We start from the raw sequence: 7,072 nt of genomic DNA, 5'->3' as shown, positions 1-7,072 counted from the left end.
GTTGCCTTCTCCCTGAAATCTTGCTGAATCACATGACATCTAAATCATACCTTTTGTATTATATTCATCTCTTCCATTCCCATCCCACCCACTTTGTCCAGTTCTTATTACCTCTTCCCTCAAGTACTACAGTAGCCTCCCAACTATTTCTCCACCTTCTTCACTTCCCCTGCAACCCCCTGTATAATCTGCCAAATTCATCCTTTCAGAGCACATTCCAGTTATATCATTGCTCAAAAACGTTTTAGGAATTCCCATTATCCTTCCAAATCATTGTGAAATTCCTAACCCTGAGAGTCAAGACCTTCTGCAGTAAAGCCCCCAGTCTACCTTTCCAAATGGGTCACTTGCTCCAGCCAGCTTTTCCATCGCTATGATTTCGTTGGCTGATCTTTCAACTTCCAACTTCTTTACAACTTCCAACATTTTATTCACCCTTAAAGTTCATCTTAAATATATGCACAGCTGGATGAGGACCAGAGCCTATTCAGCTACTTTAAATAAATGCAATGCTCTAAAGCAGAGGTCATTCTGCCCAGGCCTAAGGGCTGTACTACTTAGGAAACCCATGGATGTTTTAGGAGAATTTTATGAAAAAAATATATATGTGTACACTTTTACAGAGAGGGCTTTAATCACTTTTAATGACCCTAAAAATAGTAACAGACAACCCCCAGAGGCACATTTCCTCCCTTCTCTCTCAGCATCAACGGCACTCTGCCTGCATTGGAACCACCTGTCCAATTCCCCGAAACAGTGAGTGCCACAGGGGACCGGTTCTGTCACCCATGATGATGTGTCCCAGCACCTTCCCCAGCCCTTCTCACACAATTATATTGAACATCTGCTAATTGCCAGGCATCCTGCTAAATGCTGAAGGAAAGGAAATGAAATATGAGTTCCCCGCCCTCTTGGAGCTCATGGTCCAGTGAGAGAAGCATGCAGTTTAACCCACTATTCAAATATTCTGTGACAAATGCTCTGATGAAATACACATATGGTATTATGTAAACATTGACAAAGCTCATTTCAGTAGGGCCTGGGGCATCAGGCCACCCTTTCGGAGATGAGGAATGTGCTCTGATCCTGTGAAATCAGGATGAGGTAGCCGGATACCAGGGGAAGGACCTTCAGAAAAACAAATGACATGTGGGGAAAACCCCCACAACATGGTATAAGTGTGTGTTTTAGCCCTGGGATAGAGTGGCCATGGGGGAAAAGGCAGCAATAGACAAGTTCTGAATTTTATCCTGCACAACCTGAAGGAGAAAATGAAGGATTAAAAGCAGGGGAATGGCACGCTCATATTTGCACTGCAAGAAAATCAGTTTTTGCAACAGAGTGGAAAATTAGTTGCAGCAGTGAATTCTTATGAGCCTATTCAGCTACTTTAAATAAATGCAATTAAAGGTCTAAACTAAGATCACACTGAAGGGAATGGAAAGAAAGGGAAAGAGTCTAGAAATATTTGGGAATTAGAATCACCAAGATACAGTTATTAATTAAATGTGAAGAATGGGGGAGAAGGAGGAATGGTGAGTGACGCTTGGATATCTGGCCTGTAATTCTAAGTGATAGGTGGCTATTTCCTGAGATGGGGAAGTCAAAGAAAGGGAGGAGAACTTCAGGGGTTCAGTTGAATTTGTAGTTCTTACAGCCCTGGCTTCAGAAAACTGATTTGAGTCTAGATGCTTTTTGGATTCATTCCAATATAGATGATCATTCATTATAGGAATTTTAATTAAAACCCATGCAAAATACAAAGATACAATAAGCAGCAGGCAAAGAAAAAAACAAAAAGGTACAGACTAAGAGTGCCCATTGGATTGGAGAATATAAAGTGAATCTTGATCCTCAGCAGAGCTATCACTTTAGAGTGCTGAGGGCAGAAGCTGATTGGCTCCAGGGAGGCCCGAGGTGAGGGAGTGGGAAGAGAGGCCAGAGCCTTGCACCCTTAGATCAGGCAGGAGGCCTTCTCTAGGCCTGTGCTTTCCTGGCTTTGCTCCAACCCTCCTCCAGCCACACCCTCCCGGAGGCAAGAAGTCCTTGGGCTCAGGACCAAAGGAGCACACCCACCTGGAGGCCACACCCTGCTGCCAGACTGCATTTTGATTGCTCGTGCTGCCAAAGTCCCTGGCCAAATGTCCTCATGCTCATGACTAAGCCCCTCTCCCTGGGCCTGTCAAATAGAGAGTGGACTGTGTTATGGGATGGCCTATGAGATGGCCCAGGGGCAGCTGTCTGCAGGATGGGGCAGGGGTGAGGGCTGTTCTCGGATGTGTGGGCCGGAGTACCCACTCACATGCACTCCGTGTCTCTCATGGTGGGAGATGGGGCAGAGGAGGGAGGGAGAAGAAAGTCAAGCTATGAGCAGAGAGCCTGACACCCACTCCCCCAGTAAGCCGACTTCTACCCCAGGACTCCAAGGAGTCTGAGCTTTTTCAATTTAACCTGACCTTCTAGGTATCTCTATCAAGGTAGGACAATAGAACACCTTTTATTTAATGGCTTGTTAACTTGATATACAACTTTCAAATATGTAGATATACGGTGTGCCTCTATGTGAGCTCTTACCCTTGACCCCAGAGACAGGGCCTGGTGGAGACGGATAATAAGAGACCAAGAGGCAAAGTATTAGTATAGAGAGGAGTGATTTTTTTGTTGTTGTTTGTGTGTTTTCTTTGCTTAAGATATGGTAAACTTAAGCGTATTTTACCCACAAGAGAAAATCTCCAGTAGAGATATAGGGAGAAGGAGAATAACAATAGAGCATCCTTGAAGAGCTAAGAGAGCACAGCCTTCTGGCCAGGCACGGTGGCTCACTCCTGTAATCCCAGCACTTTGGGAGGGCCGAGGTGGGTGGATCACTTGAGGTCAGGAGTTGGAGACCAGCCTGGCCAACATCTCTACTAAAAATACAAAATACAAAATTGAGCCAGGTGTGGTAGCACACGCTTATAATCCCAACTACTTGGGGGGCTGAGGTAAGAGAATTGCTTGAACCCAGGAGGAGGAGGTTTCAGTGAGCAGAGATGGCGCCACTGTCCTCCAGCATGGGTGACAGAGCAAGACTCCATCTGGAAAATAAAAAAGAGCATGGAGTTCAAAACTGGTGGTAGTGGGTGTTAGCTCCAGAAATTAGGGGCCACGCACGTTCCTCTGAATTAGGAAGAGTGGTTCTGGGGAATAAGGACGTCCAGGGTAAGGTCAAGAGAATGACCGGCTGAAATGAACCTAAGCTGAGCAATGAATAATTGTCTGCATTTATCTTTTATCTGTCCTTCCAGGAGCTCTGACAAGTACTAAATACAATGAGATGTAAAGAATTTAAATTATTCTGGGGAAAGAAATTAGTAGTCAGTTCTGGTATGCCAAGTTGAAGTAAATTTCATAAGTGAGTATATGGAAAGAAATCTGGAGTTCAATATCACTGCCAGAATACTGCCTTGCTTTTTTAAAACAAGGTGACTAAATGTCAGACTAATTAGTGTAATCCATTTCACCCATAAATCTAGCACTATAATTCTCAAACTTGATTTTGCCACCCTAGTAACCTCAAGAGCTATTGCAAAACTATATCCAAATACTCAAAACAGGTTTACTTTTGATTCACCTTAAAAATTATAAGTACATATGTGCTCGATGTCAGCTTTTTATAAGACAGAGGAGAAGTGGTGAAATCAAATTAAAAATAGTACGATTTCATAATGCCCAAAAGCCTGTAAATGTCTATACTAAGGAGTTGGAATCATTCAAAATTCCCAGATAAACTGAATTTAAGCATTGATACATGATACGGTTTGGCTGTTCCCCCACCCAAATCTCATCTTGAATTGTAATCCCCCAAATCCTCATGTGTTGAGGGAGGGACCCCGTGGAAGGTGATTGGATCATGAGGGTGGTTCCCTCATGCTGTTCTTGGGATAGTGGGTTCTATAAAATTTACGGTTTTATAACGCAGTTTTCCCTTCTCTTGCACGCTCTCTCTCCCGTCACCATGTAAGACGTACCTCTTCCCCTTTTGCCATGATTATAAGTTTCCTGAGGCCTCCCCAGCCATGCAGAACTGTGAGTCAATTAAACCTCTTTTCTTTATAAATTACCCAGTCTCGGGTATGTCTTTATAGCAGCGTGAAGACAGACTAATACAATATGCTAATGCAAGTGGGAAAACTAAGATTGATTTTGGAATAAAACATGCAGTCTCAACTTAAGAACACCCAATTTACAAAACTATATATATCCAGACAGAGTCATACTGAATGCCATGTTCTCCCACATCAATGTCAAATGCTTAGCATGGCCAGCGAAAAGCTGTTCCTTTGCTGTAATGCAACCGTGTCTTCTGAATATGGATCCATATTCACTTTCCATCTTATCCTCCATCAGACACACTCTTCTTTTCCTAAAGCATTTGCAGGGCAACAGAGGGTTCCAGGTTTCAGAATTTAAACAGTCATATCTCATTGAAAATAAGTTTAATGATTATTAAGTTTCCAAGCTAGATTACAGAAGTCTTTTTAGCCCATATCATAAATAAAATAGTTCTGAATTTTTCGCATGGAAAAATATACTCTGAGTTCCAAGCAAACAACTTAAGAAAATTTTTAGAACTAACACATTCCTATATTGGGAAGAGCTCAAAAGTCTGTTCTTCCTCCCCATCCACTGTTGTTTAATTAATCTCTTAATATCATAAAGTCCCTCATGTGCCACGTGTAGACGGTCATTTTTGAATCAGGGCTCACTTTGTTAGCTTTTTTGTCAATTAAACCTCTTTTCTATATAAATTACCGAGTCTCAAATATGTCTTCATAGCAGTGTGAAAACAGACTAATACAGGAATTTGGTACCAGGAGTGGGGCATTGCTATAAAGATACTTGAAAGTGTGGAAGCACCTTTGGAACTGGGTAACGGGTAGAGGTTGGAAGAGTTTGGAGGGCTCAGAAGAAGACAGGAAGATGAAGGAAAGTTTGGAGCTTCCTGGAGACTTGTTGAATGGTTTTGACCAAAATGCTGACAGTGATGTGGATGATTAAGTCCACGCTGAGGTGGTCTCGGAAGGAGATGAGGAACTTATTGGGAACTGGAGTTGCCAATAGATCAGCAGTTAACCAGAAGCTTGAGTTGAGTATGGACCTGACATATGGATAGACATATTGACATCTTATGCTAGTGTTCTGGCCCTGCCTGCCCCGACAGTGATAGAAGCATCCATCAATGCCCATCCTGACATCAGCATAAAGCACAGGTTGGAGAGATTGTAGATAAAGGCAGAGAGGCTATTATAATGCTTCTCACCTCCAGTTCCCCAGATGGAAGACAAGGAGGCACTGGAACAAAGGAATGGCATTTGGGACAAAGTGATGTTGGCAAGTAAGAAATGCAGCAGTGGTCCAACCCACAGGAGATGCCAGACAATTGCTCACGGCATGAGATAGGGTCATGAGGAAGAGCTGAAGAACTGAAAATCTTTCTTCTTCCCTCCCTAGGCATTCATGCTCCCACCTCGTCTACATCCCACAGATCCTCCATTTTCTCTAGGTATGAGATTTATTTCCAAGCTAGACTGAAAGCTGGAAGAAGATGGGACACATGTCTGCTTCATTTTCTATTTCCCCAGCATGTAGGTGCAGCACCCAGCCCCTAGTTGTTTATCAATTATAGGTCTTGATGGTCATGTCTCCAGCCTCCCGCCTCAGGAGTAGGCTTCACATGTCTCCCTTTCAGAAACAAAGCCACGTAAGACTCCAAGAACCCTCCTTCCCTTGGGCTCCACACAATCAGCATGCATCTTTCCTTATCTGTTTTGTGCTCTGAAAATCGTGTCTACCTCCAAATGATACATCTTTAAAGTGAGTCACCCCTCCTCACAATCTACTCCAAAATTTCCAACAAGTTTTCTTCTTTTCATTCTTCCTCCCACCAGCCTATCCTATTCCCTTCTCTCCCCCCACAAAATCTAGCTCTTCTTTAAATACATTTAAACATTTTCGCTAGGACATTTCATCTATACAGGATATGCTATATTCTAACTATTTCTTAGTAAACATTGAAGGGAGTTTCTTCCTTTATTCAAGTATGGAACCCTGCTCAATATCCTTTTGGTCTTCATATGCCTTCTTTCAAGGCCTTTGTGAAATTTTTTTCCATGCCTGAAAGCCGGTGGGGTTTTACACAGGGACTGCGATGGCTAAATCCAAGGCAGAGTGGGATCTTTATCTATTAACCATTTGATAACTCAAGTTTATCCCTTGATGAATGAATAAGTTATCATTTGCCTTTGGGTCCCATTCTTGAGTGGTCATGGAGATTTCTGTATCTCACCCTCTTTATACTCATAATTTGCACAAATTTCACCTAAGAGTATTTACTTAACCACTTTAATTCAATTTGTCTCTACCTAAGACATTTAATTCAACAAATATTTTTTAAGCTTCTCTATAAAAGGGACTCTGGCAACTTTCAGACCTGCACTGTAGCACCAGCTCTCTGCTGGCCCACCCCTTGCAGACTTTGGGCTTGCCTGCCTTCAAAATCATGTGAGTCAATTCCTTAAAATAAATATATTTTTATTTATTTATATATATATGTTTGCACACACATGCGAATCTTATTTTTTCTGTTTCTCTGGAGAATTCTGACTAATGCACCCCCATTCACCATCCAGGCTTTTGAGGAGAAAGATACCAATCTTAGCAGCAGAGGACACTCTGGATAGAGCTAGGAGTTTGTTGCAGAGTCTGACAAAAGTTCCCTCTGCAGAAGGGATGGAAGGATAGCCTTGGGGGTTGATTTAGGACTGGGTGTATGACATGGGGGAAAAGAAATCCCTGGGGGAGCTAAATGAGGGGAAGTGGACCCCTTATGATAGTTTATCAGAGCAATCTAAGAAATCACGTAGGCCTCTGAGAAAGCATCAAGAATCAATGCAATTTGATTAATTGACTTAAAATATGTTGAACTTTTCAGCCTCCATTGTGTATTTTTGGTGCAATACTCTGTGCAACTATTTCATCCAAGACCAGAAGGGGCTGGAAGATTGCCTGCTTCACATTAAAACCCTCCTTA

This window comes from Gorilla gorilla, chromosome 10, assembly GCF_029281585.2.
Source record: "Gorilla gorilla gorilla isolate KB3781 chromosome 10, NHGRI_mGorGor1-v2.1_pri, whole genome shotgun sequence".
Classification (NCBI taxonomy): domain Eukaryota; kingdom Metazoa; phylum Chordata; class Mammalia; order Primates; family Hominidae; genus Gorilla; species Gorilla gorilla.
Note: the sequence above shows the minus strand (reverse complement) of the source record.